Genomic DNA, 22,363 nt, shown 5'->3' on the forward strand with positions numbered 1-22,363 from the left:
AAGGGTAAAATACCATGTGTATTCTTACTTGGGCTCCACTATGCTAGGCACGGTGGAGATAGAGATGACTTAGATACAGTTCCTGCCTGCAAGAGTATGTATAGGCTCCATGAGGAAAGAGAATGTAAAGAAATATAAGGGATCATTGACTACAGTCTGGCCATGATGTAACATCTAAGACATACAGGAGATAGAGTTAAACCTATAAGATGAGGCCGTAGGCAGAGGAAGAGAGAGCATTAGGTTATTGAAGTACAGTTGATAGGGCTGTGGATGTGATGTGTTGCATGCTGTGAGCATACACAGATAGAGAAAAGTAAGCTAGTATTGAGTGCTCTTTATGTGATCAGCACAAATTCAAAAGGTACAGGGCACACATGGGTGGATAAGATATAGTCATTTTAATCTAAAGATTGCAACTTTGGGGTGCCAAGAATAATGTACATGAAATAATTAGAAAACAATTACATGATAGCAAGCGATTAGCTGCTAAATAGTGTGACTAATTCTAATGTGTTGTATCAATTACTAGGAGACCAAGAAGGCTAGAGGGGTCATGGTTGCTTTCATAGATGTAGTGTAGGACCTTATGAGATAGGAAACTAGTTGATTTGTAATGCATTTACAAGTAACTGGTAAACTCAGAATATCAGATATATAAGATGCTATACTCTATGAGCTTATTTTATAATTCATTTATCTGTATAAAATGTTCCTATGTGGTACTCTTTTGAACATTTGCTAAAACTGAATTTTTGAAAGAATTCTCTTGTATTGTAGGTTAATGGTGGATTGACCCAACCTAGGTCAGCCTTTTTAAGGATCAGAACCAACTATCTGCTTGGAGAATACAGAAAGATTTCTCATGGGAACATCTGAAAAAGATGCCAAGATGGGTGAATGCGTTTAGACCCGGAGACCATGGAGCACAGAGGTCAACAGGCATAGGAGAAGAGAGGTGTCCCCTCTCTCTGCATGTGCTAACACCCACAGGGTCACATCCTTCATCTAAATTCCTGTCTCTTTAGTGACTACGGCCACCCTGTTGCCTTATAAGTGTCTACTTCAATCACATGACAGGCAATTTCGAATTTTTGTAATTATCTAAGGATTAGCAGTGGAGTAGGCTTTGTTAGCTCCCAATTGAAGGCTCAATTTTAGAGCCATAATTGGAAAGATTTCCAGTAATTTGTGGCTGTTGTATTCAGTGGGAGGAGTAGAGATAATTTTTGTTACTTTATTCCTTTGCTGGGTCTTTATAATCCACATTTGACAGGGGTATGAGATAATCTCTGACAATGTGCATCTTGGACAAGGTTTTTCTTTGTGGCACCACTGCAGAGGAGGCTGGAAGTATCCTGTTCTGCTACTTGTTTACCTTCTCTGAGAATTAACAGTCACCAGCACTTTTCATAATACAAGACAGAGACATTATTGTGTCAACATGAACTGGTGTAAGAAAGTTTTGTCCCCAAATAAACAATCTATTTAGTTTTTAGTCTGTGATGGAGTTATTAAATAGTTGATGATCAAGTCAGTATAAATGATCAAAAATAAATGATAAATTGTGTCTGTACTGTGATGTGCCATGTACAGACACTTGCAAAGGCAAGGTTTTGCTTTCTTTGGTTAAGATCAGAGCCAAATACCCTGGCTGCCACATACAAAACCAAGTGGGATAGAATCCTCCACTTCTATTGGATGGTATTAAGAAAGCATTGATGCTGAAACAAACATATGGGATATGTATCTATTTGCATAGATGCATGCATGATACAAAAAGCCAAGAGTCTTTGTTAAGTCAATGAGAGGTTAATCTAATTTCATACATTTATAGATGAACTTTCATGTGACCAATATTCTTGTCTCTTTGGGAGGCAAGGACAAAAAAGAGATGATAACATATTTTTCCCATTTTCACTAAATTTGCTTGCATGCCAGGTAGAATAGCAATCGAAAGAAAACTTTTTATTTAGCAGTTTTAGACCTAAACCATTGAATTCTGAATACAAAAATAACCAATAGCACAATTTATTAGTTTTCTATAGAGCACTGGCTTTGTAAATCAACGGGGCCTAAATTTTAGTCTTGATTCTGATATATTAAGCTGCCTTTTGTTTGTACATCTATAAAATGTAGAAGTTGGACTATATAGTAAATCTCCTGTCATGTAAAGTTTCTAAAACATCCTTCAGAGCTGTGTTGCTAGATTTGAATGAGTATGTGCATTTTACTTGATGGAAAGAGGAGCTTCATCACTGAATAAAATGGAGAATAATTTACTGTTAGTAAAAAACTGAGTCTAATGTGAACCACAGACTGGTTCCAAATAGGAAAAGGAGTACGTCAAGGCTGTATATTGTCACCCTGCTTATTTAACTTATATGCAGAGTACATCTTGAGAAACACTGTGCTGGAAGAAGCACAAGCTGGAATCAAGATTGCGGGGAGAAATATTAATAACCTCAGATATGCAGATGACACCACTCTTATGGCAGAAAGTGAAGAGGAACTAAAAAGCCTCTTGATGAAAGTGAAAGAGGAGAGTGAAAAAGTTGGCTTAAAGCTCAACATTCAGAAAATGAAGATCATGGCATCTGGTCCCATCACTTCATGGGAAATAGGTGGGGAAACAGTGGAAACAGTGTCAGACTTTATCTTTTTGGGCTCCAAAATCACTGCAGATGGTGATTACAGCCATGAAATTAAAAGATGCTTACTCCTTGGAAGGAAAGTTATGACCGACCTAGATAACATATTGAAAAGCAGAGACATTACTTTGCCAACAAAGGTCCATCTAGTCAAGGCTATGGTTTTTGCAATGGCCATGTATGGATGTGAAAGTTGGACTGTGAAGAAAGCTGAGCACCGAAGAATTGATGCTTTTGAACTGTGGTGTTGGAGAAGACTCTTGAGAGTCCCTTGGACTGCAAGGAGATCCAACCAGTCCATTCTAAAGGAGATCAGTCCTGGGTGTTCATTGAAAGGACTGATGCTGAAGCTGCAGCTCCAATACTTCAGCCACCTGATGCGAAGAGTTGACTCGTTGGAAAAGACTCTGATGCTGGGAGGGATTGGGGGCAGGAGAAGAAGGGGACGACAGAGGATGAGATGGCTGGATGGCATCACCGACTCGATGGACGTGAGTGTGAGTGAACTCCGGGAGTTGATGATGGACAGGAGGCCTGGCATGCTGTGATTCATGGGGTCGCAAAGAGTCGGACACAACTGAATGACTGAACTGAATGTGAACATAGTTTGAGGTAGAATTTGGGTTTACTATAATGTGTGACTGTTTTGCTTCTGTTAATATTTAAAATTAAATATGTTGGGTGATAAAAAATTTGTTATAAATAGTTAAGCAGTGATAGTGACCAGTAAATATAATAGCCATCAAAGACTTGTTTTATTTCATTATTCTTTATTAGCTTTATTTTAAAAATTCCCATTCACTTCATAATCATTTCAAACATTTTTTTATACAAATTCTAGAATTCCACCAACACAACATACCTGACAACTAGAGGATTTTAAGATCTTTTTAAAGGTCTTGAATTTGATGATGCTGTATGTATTTCAAACAGATCAAAAATATCACTTCTATCCAACATATCCAGATTTCATTGCTAGAATATCTGCACCAAAGGAAATATTTCAATAGGAGATACTTCAAGAGGAAAGAGTATGATAAAAGATGGAAATCTGAATCTAAAAAAGAAATAAACACACAGACAATGGTAGCTATCAGGATAAATACATATTTTTATTTTGTCTTTTAAAAAGTTAGAGCAAAAAATAACTAACAATGTGTTGTGATTTGTAACAGATGTCCAAGTAAAATGTATGTATTTAGTAGCACAAAGTATAAAAATGTTCTGTTACAATATTTTAATATACCTGAAGTGGTATATTATTAATTGAAGGTAGACTTTGATAAGTTAAAAATGAACTTGTAAACCCTGGAATAAGCACTAAAAAATTATTAATATGATTCCAATAGTGCAATCATTAGAAAAGGAAAAAAAGAAACTAGAATGCAAAATAAGTCAGAAAAAGAGAAAACAAAGGGGCAGATAGGACAAAGAGACAACTGCTGCTGCTGCTAAGTTGCTTCAGTCGTGTCTGACTCTGTGCGACCCCAAAGACAGCACCCCACCAGGCTCCCCCGTCCCTGGGATTCTCCAGGCAAGAATACTGGAGTGGGTTGCCATTTCCTTCTCCAGTGCATGAAAGTGAAAAGTGACAGTGAAGTCACTCAGTCATGTCTGACTCCTGGCGATCCCCCGGACTACAGCCTACCAGGCTCCTCTGTCCATGGGATTTGCCAGGCAAGAGGACTGGAGTGCGTTGCCATTGCCTTCTCCAAAAGAGACAATTAGCAAACTCAAAAATTTAAATCCAAATATTGATAATTTAATTAACTGTAAATAGCCAAAACCCTAATTAAAAGGCGAAGATTGTCAGATTAGACAGAAATGCAGGACAACTCTATACTATTAACCAACACCACACTTACACATATACACTGTAAATATAAAGACAATTAAAAGTAAAAGGGTAGGAAAAAAGATATACTTTGCAAATGCTAAACAACATGGAAATGTCTTTTAATATCACACAAAGTTGGCTTCAGAATAAGAAATATTATTAGGATCTAAAGAGGAGAACTATATAATGATAATGTTATCAATGCATCAAAAAGATGTAACTGTCCTAAATATGGAGGTATCTATAAAAATGCTTCAGAATATTTCAAAAAACATATGAAAAAATCTCAATAATAAATGCATAAGTATGGTTGTAGATTTCAACCCTGTCTTATTAGCTGATGAAACAAATAGAAAATCATTAAGTATATAAGACTTGAGCAGCACTGTCAAACAGCTCTGATACATTACATTTATATGCACTCCACACAATACAATAATGTATCTTCTTTACATATGCAGAGGGAACATTTACCAAGATAGACCGCATTCTGGACCATAACAAAAATTTCACCAATTAAAAATAAAATCCTAAATATATGTTTTATGTTTACAATGAAGTTAAAATACAAATCAGTAACAGAAGGATACTTGAACCATCTCTTTGGAAATTAAATACTATACTTCTTCCTAGCCCATATGTCAAAATAGACAAAATAGTGTCTTAAATTGGGTAAAAACGAAATGCAGCATACCAGAAATTATAGAATATGGCTAAAGCAATGCTTAGAGGAATATTTTGGAGAAGGCAATGGCACCCCCACTCCAGCACTCTTGCCTGGAAAATCCCATGGACAGAGGAGCCTGGTAGGCTGCAGTCCATGGGGTCGCTAAGAGTCAGACATGACTGAACGACTTCACTTTCACTTTTCAGTTTCATGCATTGGAGAAGGAAATGGCAACCCACTCCAGTGTTCTTGCCTGGAGAATCCCAGGGACGGGGGGAGCCTGGCGGGCTGCCGTCTATGGGGTCGCACAGAGTCAGACACAACTGAAGCAACTTAGCAGTAGCAGCAGCAGCAGAGGAATATTTTATGTTTATTAAAAATCTAGAAGTCTAAAGGTGCCACTTTAAGAAGCTAGAAAAAGTAAAGAGAGCAGAAAGAAGGAAATAATACTCAGAAATCAAGGACATTTTTAACTGAATGAGAGTTTTTAAATCAATGAAATAAAAAATTTGTTCATGGAAAGAATTGATTAAACCGATAAACCACTAGCCAGACCAAAGGAGAAAAAAAGAAATTATTTACCAACACCGGGAATGGGAGAGAATATAGTACAGATCCTACAGATAATAAATATATCAAGGAGATATTATGAATAACTTTAGGTCAATAAAAATCATGATGTAGATGAAATGGTCAAATTACCCTAAAGATACAAGTTACAAAGCTCATTACAAAAGTTGATACCATGACTTACTCTGTGTCTGCTATAGAAATGTAGTTAAAACTCTTGCCACAAAGTAAGGGTTCCTGCTCTATTCATATCTATTTCATATTTGCTATAGTTTTTAGCCAGGGCAATAGGGTGAGAAAAAACTAAAGAAGGCATGTGGAATAAATGGAACTCTCAGATCCTTCTGATCCAAATGCAAACTGACACAGCCACCTTAGAAAATTGTTTGCTGGTTCTTACAAATTTAATCATATATTTCTGTCACTCAGCAATCCCACTCGTAGCCAAGAGAAATCCAAACTAACATGCACATGAAATCTAGACATAAATATGTGTAGTAATCTTACTTATGGTTGTCCCAAATTAGAAGCAACTCAGTATCCATCAGTTGTGAAGGAATAGAAAATTATATTGTATTCATAGGATGGACTGCCCTTTGGTTCAGACTGTTTCAAGGATGTTAATAGAGCCTTTGAGCATAGAGGTTAAGTCTTCTTAAACAAAAGCAGGAATGCTTATTATCTCATATAACCAAGATAATGTTTCCCTCCATGCTTATTACTCATTATAAAAGATTCTGGAATCTAACCTCAGAGTCTCTCTCCTATAACTTTACCCACAGTACAGGCAGGTATCCATCTGATGCAACCGCAACGCTATCCAGAATCTCACCCTGTTGAGTCCTGGAACCTCAGAAACCATGCACCGTGATCCTCTTGTCCTGTTCACGGGTGATGGCACAAGATTATTTAGCCACACATTCATTCTGCTACTACTCAGTGCTTTTTCTCCTCCAATTCTTCATGTTGGGCTTCTTCCCTTTGGGAACCACATTCAGTTTTAAACAGATTTGCTCACTCTGCTTTGATTCAACGTGCCTGGCTGTTTCCCAAAGACCCCACTTCTTTTCCGTATTCTGCAGAGGAGACACTTTGCATTGCCATAACATACATATAGTGACATCTGGGGATGACTTTGAAATTTAAGTTCCTTTGAGATGGATTTGTCTGTAGCCAATGCAATAATTCTCCCTCCCCTGTAACATATGCCACCCTGCTGCACCATTGATTATCTAACAAACTTCTGGTCATTTGAAAGCCCCTTAGTTTATGCTGTTGAAAATTTTGGTTGAAGCCAGCTTTCCTTTCTTGACATCACCTTTACTGCCAACAGCTATGGCAACCTTAATACTCATATTGCTTCTGTAAACCCATAAGTAGCTTGACCTTACCCGTTTGAGGACATCCATCATGCTTCAGATGCGTGGCCTCAGTCTGGGCTATTTTGCCTGGAGAAATGCAGTACACTCGGATCATCTAAATTTGTAATATACCAGTATCCAACGACCTAATTCTCCAAGATTTTTCCTTTTTTTTGTTTCTACTTAAACTATCTGCCAAGGGAGAGGGGAGCCTGGAGGGCTACAATCTGTGGGGTCACAAAGAGTTGGACACGACTGAGCGACTAACTTTCACTTTCACAGGCTATCCAGAGATCTTGTTGAAACTGTGCGGTTAGACTGTATCCTTTTCCTCTGCTGGCGCAGCCTCATGGTGTCTCTGGAACCATTCTTTGGATGGCCTGCTCTTCACTGTCTTCTGGGTTACGGGACAGGAGAGAGTCTCCTCATTTTGCCTTGTGATGCACTGCTATTACAGTAGCATGTGGCAGATTTCATGTGTTTTCCTCCTCTCTTTTAGAAGGATGTAGGCACAGCCAGGCCTAGGGTTTTGTCCTTTTTTTTTTCCATCTAGTCCCAGAACCTGGAGTGATTCAGAGACCATATGCATGACTGAACGAATACTTAGTAAATAATTAAGAAGACTGTAGAATGAAAGATCTTGGTTTATCCCAGCGGTTATTAGTCTGTAGACAGAGGTGTCAACATGAGGTCAAGATGACTCAAAGGTCTTTTCCTTAGGGGGGTGAGTGAACCTAAGGGAGGGTTATAAAGAAGAGTGATCAGCTCTGAATTCAATATATCAATCACAAGTATGTGATTGTGTCTCCTTGGCTTGCTCCTTGAGAAAATTGAAGCAGTTAATTGAAGGTAAGTGACATGATGAATTTCACCTATTCTGCCAGCTACAGAGTACAGATTAGAAACTTGAGTCTTGTTGCAAATTTATTGCCTTGAGCCTTTAGCTAAACCACTGAACCTGAAAATGTTCTTTTCCTCCCAATACTATCATATTCCTAATTTGGAAAAAGAAGATAAACAAAAACATTTCTTTCAATCAGCACATAAACCCTCCTTCAATTTCTGAGTCCAAGCAAATTTTTTTACCAGTGGGTCAATAATTAGAGACGTGGGAGAAAGAGAACCAGATTTTAAATCAGAATTTTTCACTTTCTAGCGTGTAACTATATTTTTCCCTTTCTTGTGTGTAACTGGGCAAGTCCATCATTTTTCTCAAACTAATTTGTAAATATAAATGTAATTTTAATATGGATAGTAAATGTCAAAAGGCAGATAGCATAAGGAGAGAGATTAGAAAAGTGAAAATTAGTTATACAAATATAAGTTCTTTTTATATATTTACCATTTAGTTAGCATTTCATAAGGGTGCAAAACAGTATGTCACTGCAATGTAACTGATTTTACAGGAGACTAAGAAATGTTGTCCTCTGATGGCACAGTTGCTCTTTGCGTATATAAATGTATGATAATTCAGAGGTGAATTTCAAAAGATAAGGAAATGAAAGTTTTCTCCTGGGATTTGTAAATTCTCCTCTGTTTCACACTTAGCAGATGTGATGTTCTGTCTTGCTTGTATTGAATGTGTCTATTTACTGCCCTCTCTTTTCTATTCCAATTAATGTATGATTATTTACAGAATAGAAAATTTGTGACAAAAATATATTAACACTGCTTTCTTTTTAATTGCAATATATTCAGCATGCAGTATTATGTTAGTTTCAGGCTTACAATGTAGTGATTTGATATTTATATACATTGAAATTTGATGTCTAGTAATCGCCTGTCCCCATACAGTTTTTATAATACTAGCTATATTCCCTATGCTATACCTTACATCCCTGTGACTTATTTTATAATGGAAAATTTGGGTCTTTTAATTCCCTTCACCCAGTCCTCCACCCTCACCCCTGCCCCCAGCTGTGGGGACCACCAGTATGTTGTTCTATCTTTGAATCTGTTTGTATTTTCTTTTGTTTGTTTATTTTTTAGATTCCATATATAACTGGAGTTATGTGGGATTAGTCATTTTCTGACTTTAATACCCGCTAGGTCCATTCATACTGTGGCAAAATTTCATTCCTTTTTATGGTTGAGTAATATTTCATTGCATCTGTGTGTATTTTCTTTTTTTTATCCGTTCACCTATTGATAGAAACCTAGGTTACTTCCATATTTTGGCTATTGCAGCTAATGGTGTGATGAACAGAAGGTGTGCACACATTTTTTCTCAGTGAGTTTTCATTTTCTTCAGATAAATACCTTAACATAGACTTGCTAGATTGTCCTAGTTTTTAGGTTTTCTTAAAAAAGTTTATTTTATATTGGAGTGTAGGTGATTAATAATGTTGCATTAATTACAGGTGTACAGCAGGGTGATTCAGTTATACATATCATGGATCTGTTGTTTTCAAATTCTTTTCCCATTTACATTGTGAAATAAGATTGAGCAGAATTTCCTGTGCTATACAGTAGGTCCTTGTGGATTATCTGTTTTAAATATAGCAGTGTGTACATGTTAAGCCCAAAGTCCTTGAAAAAAGCTCCATACTTTTTCCATAGTACCTTTGCCAATTTATATTCCCATCATTGGATTCCCTTTTCTCTATATACTCTCCAACACTTACTATTTTTGCATTTCTCATAATAGTTGTTCTGACAGATGATCTCTCAATATGGTTTTGATTTGCGTTTTCCTGATGATGAATGATGTTGAACATCTTTTAGTATATCTGTTGGCCATCTATGTATCTTCCTTAGAAAAATGTCCGTTTAGGTCCTGTCTCCATTTCTTAATTGGTTATTTTTTTTCATAGTGAATTGTGTGATTTCTTTATGTGAATTGGAAATCTATCCCTTATCATATATATGGTTTACAGATATCTTCTCCTGATCAGTAGGTTATCTGTTCACCTTGTTGATTTGTTTTGCTGTACAGAAGCTTTTAAATTTGATGTAGTCACATCCGTTTTGTCTTCTCTTTCCCTTGTCTGAGGGAGGCATTCCAAAAAGCCATTGCTAAGACTGATGTCAAAGAATATGCTGTCTTTGTTTTCTTCTAGGAGTTTTTTGTGTTCCAGGTCTTAGATTTAAGTCTTAAATCCAGTTTATGTGAATAGTTCTGTAATGTGTTAAGTATTGGTCTAGTTTCCTTATTTTGATTGTAGATGTCCATTTTTTCCAACACAGCTTATTGAAGATACTATCCTTTCTCCACCCTTTGCTTTTTGTTTTAAATTTATTATCCATATATGTGTGGGTTTATTTATGGAATCTGAAAGTCTGTTTCATTGATCTATGTGTGTGTGTTTCTGTCAATACCATGTTGCTTGATTATACCTACAGCCTTTTAGTATAGTTTGAAATCATGGAGCGTGATACCTCTAGCTTTGTTCTTTTTGCCTAAGATTGCTTTGGCTCTCTGGGTATTTTTTGGTTTGAAGCAAGCTTTAGAATTTTTTGGTTCTGTATCAATGAAAAATGTTGCTGAGATTTTGATAGTGAATGCATTGAATCTATAGATTGCTTTAGGTAATAGGGACATTTTAACAGTGTTAATTTTGCAATCCATCAGCACGGATCGTCTTTCCATGTTTTTGTATCACTTCTTGTTTGTTAGTGTTCTTCCACCTTCTTGGTTAAATTTTTCCTCTAATTTATTCTTTTCATTGCAATTGTGTTTTTTCTTAACTGGATTGTTTTCTTAGTCTTGTTCCACTGGTTTTTTGTTAGTGTATAGAAAGGCAGCAGAGTTTTGCATGTTGATTTTGTATCCTACAATTTTACTGTATTTATTATTTCCAATAGTTTTTTTGTGTGTGGGGTCTCTAGTGTTTTCTATACATAAAACTATGCCATTTACAGTGACAATTTTACTTTCTCCTTTCCAATATGGATGCTTTTTCTTTTTTTTTCCCTAATTTTCCTGGTTCAGATTTCTAAGATTATTATTATGTTACAATATTACATTATATTACAATATTATGTTGAATGAAAGTGGTGAGACTGAGCATCTTTCTTTCTCACCTTGGGTAGCTTTTAGTTTTTCACCATTGAATATGATATGAGTTATGGATTTGTTGCATATGACCATTATTATGTTGAGGTCCATTCACTGTATATTGAGTTTCTTTTCATACATGGATGTTGAGTCTTGGAGGCTTTTTTGCATCTACTAAGATGATCGTAGGATTTTTAGTTAATTTGTTAATGTAGTGTGTCACATTGATTTATTTGGATGTTGAACCATTCTTGCGAACCCTGCAGTAAAACTCACAGGAGCATGGTGTGTGATCCTTTTAATGTATTGTTGAATTAAGTTTGCTAATATTTTGCTGAGGATTTTTGTATCTATGTTTCTGAGAGATATTGGCCTATACCTTTCTTCTTTTGTGTTGTCTTTATTTAGTCTTGGTATCTTACCCTTACATCTTGGTATTTTACCCTTATAAAATGAGTTACAAAGTGTTCCCTCTTATTCAATAATTTGGAAAAGTTTAGGAAAGATATGTATTAACTTTTCATTGAATGTTGGACAGAATTTACTTGTGAAGACTGTCTGAAGACAGACTTAGCTGTGAAGTCCCAGACTCTTGTTTTTGGGGAAATTTTTGATTAATGTTTCAGTTTCCTTACTAATGACTGATTTGTTCAGATTTTCTGTTTCTTCATAATTCATTCTTGGAAGGGTGGTGTGATTCTACGAATTTATTTCTTTTAGATTGTTCAATTTGATGCATAGCTCTTCATAGTATTCTCTGACAATCCCTTGTATTTCTGTGGTATTCATTGTGGCTTCTCTTATTTCATTTCTGATACTACTTATCTGAGACTTCTCTATACTGAATCTGGCTACAGGTTTGTCAGTTTTGTTTATCTTCTCACAAAACAAGCTCTTAGGTTTTTGTGGGTTTTTTATTAATCTCATATTTTCTTTGTAGTCTCATGTATTTTGACTCTGATCTTTATTATTTTCTTCCTTCTATTGACTTTGGGTTTTGCTCTTCATTTTCTAATTTCTTTGAGTATCAGTTCAGCAGATGGTGACTGCAGCCATGAAATTAAAAGATGCTTACTCCTTGGAAGAAAAGTTATGATCAACCTAGATAGCATATTTAAAAGCAGAGACATTACTTTGCCGACTAAGGTCCGTCTAGTCAAGGCTACGGTTTTTCCAATAGTCATGTATGGAGGTGAGAGTTGGACTGTGAAGAAGGCTGAGCACTGAAGAATTGATGCTTTTGAATTGTGGTGTTGGAGAAGACTCTTGAGGGTCCCTTGGACTGCATGGAGATCCAACTAGTCCATTCTAAAGGAGATCAGTCCTGGGTGTTCATTGGAAGGAATGATGCTGAAGCTGAAACTCCAGTACTTTGGCCACCTCATGCAAAGAGTTGACTCATTGGAAAAGACTCTGATGCTGGGAGGGATTGAGGGCAGGAGGAGAAGGGGACGACAGAGGATGAGATGGCTGGATGGCATCACGGACTCGATGGACGTGAGCCTGAGTGAACTCCGGGAGTTGGTGATGGACAGGGAGGCCTGGCGTGCTGCAATTCATGGGGTCGCAAAGAGTCGGACACGACTGAGCAACTGAACTGAACTGAACTTTGAGTATAAGTTTAGATTATTTATTTTAGATTTTCTATGTTTGTTTCTTGAGTTATGCCTTCATTGCTATGTACAAGTGACCACCAAACAGCAGAGGTCTGAACTTTGTGGCCCACTTATTCACAGATTTTCTTTCTAATTGAGCACCAGCACAGGACAGGATCCACAGTTGGCTGAGTCTGAAGTGGAGCCATAGGTGTGATGGGCTGACTGTAAAGGTAAACGTGGATCTTCACCTACGCTGGGGACCTGCACTTACTTTCTGCTTTTGCTGAATCCTATAGGTTTTTGTATGTCATATTTTCATTTTCACTTATCTTCAACTTTTAAAACATTTCCTTCTTCGATATCTTTATTGCTTCAGCAGTCCCGTAGCATGTTGTTCTGTCTTCACATATTTGTGATTTTTCCAGCCTTTTTGAAGTTCATTTTTTTTTTTTGTTTTGTTTCGTACCATTCTGATTAGAAATGATACTTGGTATTGGTAAGATTTTAATCTTCTTAAATGTATTGCACATTGTTTTGTGCGGCAGTATATAGTCTGTCCTTGAGAACAACCCACGTGCATGTGAAAAAAAGGCTATTTTGCTATGTTTGAATGGAATGTTTTATATGCATCTGTTAAGTCCACCAGGTCTGATTTTTCATTAAAGTCAGCATTTCTTGTTGGCTTTCTGTCTGGAAAATCTATCCCCTGATGTAAGTAGGGCGTTAAACTCTCCTACTATTATTGTGTTGCTGTTGGTTTCTACCTGTATGAGTGTTAATAGTTGCTTTGTATATTTTGACACTCCTGGGTTTTTGCATATATATTAATAACTATTATGTTTTCCTGTTGAATTGATCCTTTTATCAGTATGCAATATCCATGTTGGTCTCTTGTTACCATTTATGGTTTGAAGTCTGTTTTATCTGCTATGAGTGTCGGTACATCTATTTTCTTTTGACTGAAATATTCTTACAGTATAATTTTTCATCTCTTCACTTCCTTTTTTGTCTGTAGAGCCGGGTCTCCTGGAGAAAGCATATGGTTGATTTAATCCAACCAATCACTCTCTACCTTTGATTGGTGAAATCAGTCAATTTATATTTAGGGTATTTATTGATAGATGAGAGCTTAGTACTGCCATTTTATCTTTGGTTTTTTGTTTGCTTCACATTTCCATTGTTTCTTTTTCCTTGAGTTGGTGATTTTGTATGATGTTTTTCTCATTTTCCTCTTTTTTATGTTTTATGTCTCTGCTCTAGATTTATGTTTTGTGGTTACCATGAGGATTTTGTAAAATGTCTCATAAATGATGGTCTTTTTCCTGCTTTATTTGCCTATAATAATTCTGTCCTTCTCTTCTTCTCCTTTTACATTTTTTTTGTTGTCACAAATCATCCCTTTCTATGTTGTGAGTTTATTTCAAACTTGAAGTAGCTACTGTTAACTTTTTACTGTGTTTTCCTCTTAAACCTTTATGCTGTACTTAACTGTTTAATAATGTATTCTGATACAGAGCTGCATTTTCTGATTCTGTGTGTCTACTTATTATATTACTCAAAGTTTTGTGTACTTTTGTGTTTTCATTTCAGGTAGAAGTGCTCCTTTCAGGATTTCTTTTAAGGCTAGTCTATTGGTGATTAACTCCTTCAACTTTTGATTGTCTCAGAAAGCCTTTGTTTTTCCAGGTTTGCTGGACAGAGTATTCTTGTCTGACAGTTTTCAATTTTCAATGTTTTGAGTATTTTGTTCCACTCCTAGCTTGTAAGTTTTCTGCTAAGAAATCTCCTGATGATAGTATAATGGTATTTCCTTTGAACTTTACCATCTTTTCCCCCTCTGGCTGCCTTTAAAATTCTTTGCTCTTGACTTTTGAGAGTTTTTATATAATGTGTCTTGGAGAAGGTCTTTTTTTGTTGACATGATTAGATGTATCTTAGCCTCATGGACTTGTCTCTCCATTTTCTTCCCCAGGTTTGGGAAATCTGCAGCTCTTACTTCTTGAATAAAGTCTCTGATCCCCTTGCCCTCACTTCTCCTGAGATATCCATTATCCTCACATTGCCCTTTCTACTGGAGTTGGATAGTTCTCATGAACTTCTTCACTTTTTATATCCTATTTCTCTCTCCTCTGTCTATATAATTCTATAATTCTATCTTTGAGCTCACTAATTCTTTCTTCTATATGGCCTGCTCTATTTCCAATGCTTTCTAATGCATTCTTCATCTCATTTATTGAGTTCGTCAGCTCCAGAATTTCTGTTTGGTTACTCTTTAGACTTCCTATCTCTTGGGTGAAATTTACCTTCTGTTCATTAATTTGATTTCTGAGCTCATTTAAGTGCTTTCCTGAGCCTTCTTGTAGCTGGTTGAGTTTATTCATGGTAACTAGTTTGAATTCTCTATCAATCAGATCACAATATTTTGTGACTCTATGTTTGATTTCTAAAGAATTGTCATTTTTTTGTGATAGTGGTTTTTCCTGGTGTTCTATGACTTGTTTCTCTGCTGACACATTTGAAATAGTGAATACCTTTCTTTAGGTAAACCTTTTATTATTTGATTCCAACAATTCAACAGATTGGTAATGAGAAACATTTCTTTTGTTTTTCAGTAGGTGGCGGTATAGCACAAGTTTTAGTTTGCTTTACCTGCACTGCCTGGCTCTATGCAAGAACCAGTGCTTTCCCCCTTTATGGCCTCTGCCAAAGGCCCTCACCGGCACTGCTCGTGTTTCTAGAATGCTCGTGCCTTGGTAGTGTTGCTGGTACCACCGGTGAGGCTATCAGGGACCTCAAATGACGGACACCTCCACTGCATCTGGAGATTCCTGGGTTGCAGGCACTGCCATTGTTGGGTGAGGTTAAGGGGTAAGCTGGGGTTGCAGGTGCCTCTGCTACTTCTGGTGTTGTCCAGTTACCATGTGCCTCTCCAGCTGGAGGGAGGAAGGCACGGGTGCCACTGCTGCTGCTGCTGCTGCTTGCAGCCCTGTGGCCGTGGCTGCTGCTCCAGGAAGCTGGGGTTGGATGTACTGTTTCCCCTGCTGTTCCCGAGCTCTCTGGGCAGCTGGCTAAGCCAGCATGGGGAGGGGGTCGGTATCATGGGCACCACCTCTGCTGTCTCCCCAGCCCCCCATCCTCTGCGTATTCTGGTCCATCCACCTGCAGGTGTACGGAGATGCGGATCTCTGTGGTGCCCTGGTGTGCGGGACAGAGGAGCCTTTGCTGAAATGTAGATGTTTTTACTGGTTATGGATTTGAATGGCAGAATTAAAGGCTGTGTCTCATGTGACTATGATACTGGTATTGCTCAATCCATCCTATGTCTTTTGGTTAGAACGTTTAGTTCATTTACATTTAAAGTAATTATTGATACACATACACTTTCTACCATTTGTTAACTGCTGGAGCTCTTGTCTGTTCCTTTCTTCTCTTGTTCTCTCGTTAGCTGATGAATTTCTTTAGTGTTAAATTTTATTTCTTTCTATTTTGTTTTTTGTATCTGTCATAGGGTTTTTGTTTATGGTTGCCTTGAGGTTCATATATAACTACCTGTGTGTATATGTGTCTATTTTAAACTGATGGTTGCTGAAGTTCAAGTGCATTCTAGAACACTACGTTTTTAGTCCCTCTCCACATTTTATGTTTTTGATGTCATACTTATTGTCTTGTTGTCTTTGTGTTTTGTGTAACATTTAACTGCTTTATGTATAACTGCTTATACTACTTTTGTCTTTTACCCTTCATGCTAACTTTATAGGTGTTTGGTCTACTGCCTATACTGTTTGCTTACCTTTATTGCTCGAGACTTTTTTATTTTATATTCTTTTTGTGTGTTTCTAGTTATGGTCATTTATTTTCTATTGAAAGAAGTCCTTTCAACATTTCTTATAAGGCTAGTTTAATGGTGATTGACTCCTATAGCTTTCACTTACCTGAGAAACTATCTCACCCTCAATTTTGAATGCAAACCTTGCTGGCTAGAGTGTTCCATCTGTAAGTTTTTTATTTTAATGGTTTAAATATATTATGTCAATCCCATTTGGCCTATAAAGATTCTACTGAAAAATCAGCCACCTCTCCTAGTGGGGAAAGGGGTTCCCTTGTACGTATCTAGTAGTTTTTCCCTTCCTGATCTTAGGAATCTCTCTTTAACTTTTGACATTTTAATTATAATGTGTCTTGGTGTTAGTCTCTTCAGATTCATCTTTGTTGGAATTCTCTGTTTTCTGGACTTGGATGAATGTTTCCTTCATCAGGTTAAAGAGGATTTCAGACATTATTTCTTCAGATAGATTTTCTTTCTCTTTTTTCATCTGTCCTCCTTACGGAATCTTTATAATGTGAATGTTAGTGTGCTTAATGTTGTCCTAGAGGTCTCTTAATTTAACTTTATTTTTAAAAATTCTTTTTTCTTTTTCCCTGTTCTGATTGGATGATTTCCAATATACTGTCTCCAGATTGCCAATCTATCCTTCTGCATTTTCTGTTTTTCTGGATCTTTCTGCATACTCTTGATTCATTTCAGTTATTATATGCTTCAGGTTTTCCTCAATATTTTCTCTTTGGTGATGTTCTCACTAAGTTCTTCTGCTCTTCTAAGTTAGTGAACATTTTTATGACTCTCACCTTGAACATTTTATCTTCTAAATTGCTTATGTTTGTTTAGTTCTTTTCTGAGGTTTTGTCTTGTTCTCTTCTTTGAAAGGTATTCCTTTGTCTCCTCATTTTGCCTCACTCACTGTGTTATTTTTTTTTCTTTTTTCTGTGTATTCAGTATATCAGCCGTGTCTCAGTCTTGAGAGAGTGGTCTTATGATGAAGATGTCCTCTGGGGCCCAGTGGCACAATCCCCTTGGTCACCTGAGCCAGGCGTTCCAGTGAGTGGGAGCCAGGTGTTCCATCTGCGTGATGGGCAGATGGGCCATGATGGCTGGGGTTGCAGTGGTGAGTGAGGTTGACCCTCAGACCAGCTGGCTGTGAGGCTTGGCTGCGACTCTTGCAGGCAGACTAGTGGGTAGTGCAACCCTCACCCAGAGCGGGAGACCATTTGTAGGGGTGTCATTGCTGGCCAAGGCCACCTGCTTGGTAGGGTAGGGCTGGATGTTTGAAGCAAGAGTTGCTTTGGAGAGGTACTGTTGGCTGCCCACAGGGTTAAAGAATAACAATATGATTTTTAAATTAATATTTTGAGTCTACAATAGATGAGAAAGGATCACTTTTAAGTACAGCATTCAGAAGGAGAAATTATATTTAGAGGATGAGTTGGCCAGCAAGTAATAGTTGCAACAGTGTGTACTGTACTGGATTTAGAAAGGTTAGCAGGAACCAGTTATGATGTACAAGCTGGGTCTCAGACTTCTTATGAAAGTGGGGCCACATGATTCATGATGTTTTTTAACTTTGAAAAGTCCATGAATATGTTGTTTGGGAGAAAAGAGAATGAGAGGACATTCCTATAAGTGAAAATATATATATATATATATATATATATATATATATATATGAGAAGTTCAAGGATGGAGTGTTTCAGTTCAGCTCAGGTGCTCAGTTGTGTCTGGCTCTCTGTGACCCCATGGACTGCAGCATGCCAGGCCTCCCTGTCCATCACCAGCTCCAAAGAGCTTACTCAAACTCCTGTCCATTAAGTCAATGATGCCATCCAACCATCTCATCCTCTGTCTTCCCCTTCTCCTCCTGCTTTCAATCTTTCCCAGCATTAGGGCCTTTTCCAATGAGCCGGTTCTTTGCATCAGGTGGCCAAAGTATCAGAGTTTCAGCCTTAGCATCCATTGAGTATTCAGGACTGATTTCCTTTAGGATGGACTGGTTGAATCTCCTTGCAGTCCAAGGGACTCTCAAGAGTCTTCTGCAACACCACATTTCAAAGACTTCAATTCTTCGGCGCTCAGCTTTCTTTATAGTCCAGCTCTCACATCCATACATGACTACTGGAAAAACCATAGCTTTGACTAGATGGACCTTTGTTGGCAAAGTAATAGAGTGGTAGGATTATACTTTCCACAATGGAATGGGTTTGGATAAGCTGTGTCTGTGCAGGCATTGTACAGTGTGTTTTATACAATATGGAAGATGAATCCTGGATATCCATTCTCCTCTTCTGTCTTAGTAGATCCCTTATTTTGCTCAAGGTGTCCATGTGCTGGGTGAAAGCATCCTTTTCCTCAAACTGCTCTGGGTCCACAAGGGGCCAAATGTCCTGATGAGGCTAATGAAATATAAGTAGAAGCTGCTAGGTTAGGCTTCCCAGACGGTTTTTCAAAAGAGAGAGACTCAGCAAACATGTACTTTTGTTATTTTCCCCTGTGACATTTTGACTTTCTCCTTTTTTTAAGCCAGAACAATGAATCGAGGCTTGAAGTGAAAGAACCATCTTGATGTCATGGCAACAGAAGGCAACAACAAGGATAGTAGTGCAAGAACCCAGAAGAGCCCATGATCAGAGGTAACATGCTTAACTATCTTGCCCTCCGAGTTGTCTGTGTGAAGCAAATATATCTGTGTTTTTCGGTTTTATTTTTTGGTGTTTATACATTTCGCTATACGGGGTCTTGGTTGTGGCATGCGGGATCTTTCATCTTTGTCGTGGCATGCCGAATGTTGATCATTTCACAGTGTGTGGCGTCTAGTTCTTGTGATTAGGGATCAAACCAGGGTTCCTTTCATTGGAGTTTTAACCACTGGATCACTGGTGAATTCCCAAATCTCTGTGTTTTAAAGTACTGCAGTATAGTTTTCTCTTGGGTACATCTGACCATAGTACTAACCAAACACATAGTTTTATATAATTTAATGGCCATAAAATGCCTTAAAGAGAATTCGCATAATAGAAATTGAATTTCTGGGAGGCTGAACAAGTACGTAATATCACAGAGCTGATGAAGTCATAGAGTTGGAACTTGGATTTTCAAGTGGAGGTTGCTGCAGTTCATAGCACAGTTGATAGGCAAGGAAATGACTGTGCATGGTGAGAAGGCCCTGCTGAGAAGGCTCTCCACTCTTCCCAAGGAGACTTCAGAGATTCAGGGCAGGAGAAGAACTGGAGAACACCACTATCCCTTTCCTGGGGAAAAGACTGGCTAAAAAATGGCATCCCGGTTCTTAGATCCAAGAGTAAAGGAAGTCACCTGGCTCAGAAAACAGATCTTAAAAGGCATTTGCCCCTTTTTTGTATGCCTCTCCTTGTTGTCCAAAATGGGAATGGGTTGGAAATAAGGACTGGCCTCCTGTAGACAAACAAGTACGCTGAGCACCTAGGCAAAAATGAGTAAGATTAAGATTTGTAAATTTGCTAGCAAGTCTTGAAAAAATGAGTCTAATTTGGACTAAAATTATACACATCAACACTTTGGGAGTCTGAAACTGATTGCTTTTCCAAGTGATTCTATACCATAGACCGAGGAGAAATAAGATATCACCACTCCCACCTACATATGTGAAAATAAAAACAGAAAATTAAGAAATAGTACAAGTTGTATGGGCCTTTAGTGGTCTGTTTCACAGAACCACAGTGTACAGATTCGAGGCTGAGAATCAGTGAGGTGGGCTGTGTGAGCGAGTTCGGAAAGCAGAGGAAGCGAGAAGAGGAGCACGCTAACACATCGGCTGTTTCCCGTGTTCTCCTATAACACCGTCTGCAAAGCACATCCAGGTTTGCCTTTTCCATAAGTAGGAAGTGTTTAGGAAATATGAAGGGCTTCTCTGGTAGCTCAGCTGGTAAAGAAGCGCCTGCAATGCAGGAGATCCTGGTTCGATTCCTGGGTCAGGAAGATCCTTTGGCGAAGGGATAGGCTATTCACTCCAGTATTCTTGGGCTTCCCTGGTGGCTCAGTTGGTAAAGAATCTGCCTGCAATGTGGGAGATGTGGATTCGATCCCTGAGTTGGGAAGATCCCCTGGAGGAGGGCATGGCAACCCACTCCGGTATTCTTGCCTGGAGAATCCCCATAGACAGAGGAGCTTTGGCGGGCTACAGTCCATGGGGTCGTAAAGAGCAGGACACGACTGAGTGACTAAGCACACAGTAAATATGGAGGAAATTAATTGTGATGGACGCATAGATGAGTCTCCTAGGAGTGAAGATAGACGTTTGTGAGTAATAAAGGAAGACAGATATGTAATGAGTGATTATACATGCCTGTTGTCCTGGTGTAATTATTCATATCCACTCCTTTTACTCTCAAAAGGGCATACATTGGACAATAAATAATATGGTCACCAGTTATAAGCATACACACAAAAGTAGACATCACTGAAGATTTTTTTTCAAAGCATATGTGGCAGACAGAGTTGGGCAGCTCAGATCCCCTTTAAGCAGGGATTTGCTGGCCAGCTGTGCAGAATTTCAGCTGACAAACTCTGTCACGATCCTCCTCCCGAGTTGGTATCATGTTTTGAGAAGCCCTCAGTGACTGAGCAAGGTGTTTGTAGCTGAAGCCACATCTTCTCAGGCTGGTCCTCATCAGAAACTCGGTATGCTGATGGTACAAGGCACTCCCATCTGGCACAGGACTCCTCTGACAGACAAGTTTTACCCCAGAGCTCCCTGTTGGTCTTCGTCAACTGTGCCTCGTGATCTACCAAATCTCCATCTGCTGCCAGTCCTTTTCCTATCCTAGGAAATGTTCCCAGGCAACCCAATCCCCTAATCTGAACATTTAACTTATATTCACTTATGGGCTGGAAATGTAGCAACATCAAACTATTTTAAAGAATCCAGGTTCAAACCAGATGTCCAGTTATTAAATGTGATGCAGTTTAAAGATCAAGGTAACATGTTCATGGGCATCTAGCCATGGACCATTGTGAAGAGTCAGGGACGGAGCACCTTTTCCAAGAAAAGGCTACTTAGAACTTGAAATCTCTTTGCTAAGGGAAAACTACCCTTGAAATCCATGCTGCTCATGGTCTGACATGGACAGGAAATTTTTTTTTTCTTTTTCCTCTCTGCTTTGCTGCAGGAGAAAGGAAGCGAAGGCTTGAGCAGGGAATTTATAAGGGCAAATATAACCTTTGGTTTGATGCTCAGTAAGCTGACAGTTAAAGGTGTATCATGCTAGATAAATGTCAAAAGTCAAATAAAAGCCTCAATAATAAGCTGTCCAGAGGCTAAAATCCAGAACCCTAAAGCTGTGAGAGGAGGATTAATCTTTAAAAGCAAATTTTAACCCAAACTGAAACTGGCCAAGGTGACTTAGAATGTTCTGATAAACTTGGGGTTTGAGGGGAGGGTGTCTGTGAGGAAAAGAAAAAGGAGACTAATCCAAGATGGAAAATACACCTCATTGTTCCAAAATTTTTGTATTTATTTAGATCTTACTCTAAAAATAGTAGAGTGCAGCTAAACCCAATGAGTATCATTGTGAGCTTCACTGTGTCCACACTAAATCCCTATGTTGAAGTCCTTAAACCCTGGTACTTCAGACTGTGACTATATTTGAAGAAGGGGTCTTTAAAGCAGCAATTAAGTTAAAATGAGGTTGTTAGGAGGGATTCAAATTCAATAAGACTGGTGTCCTAATAGGAGAAGGGGATCAGGACACAGATACAGGGAGGGCTGTGTCAGGACACAGGGAAAGACATGGGTCTCCAAACGCCATGGTGACATAGGAATGGGGAGACTTTGCAGGGGACCGCCTACAGGTGGAAAGTCCAGGAAGGACTCTT

This window comes from Budorcas taxicolor, chromosome 22, assembly GCF_023091745.1.
Source record: "Budorcas taxicolor isolate Tak-1 chromosome 22, Takin1.1, whole genome shotgun sequence".
In the NCBI taxonomy this organism is placed as follows: domain Eukaryota; kingdom Metazoa; phylum Chordata; class Mammalia; order Artiodactyla; family Bovidae; genus Budorcas; species Budorcas taxicolor.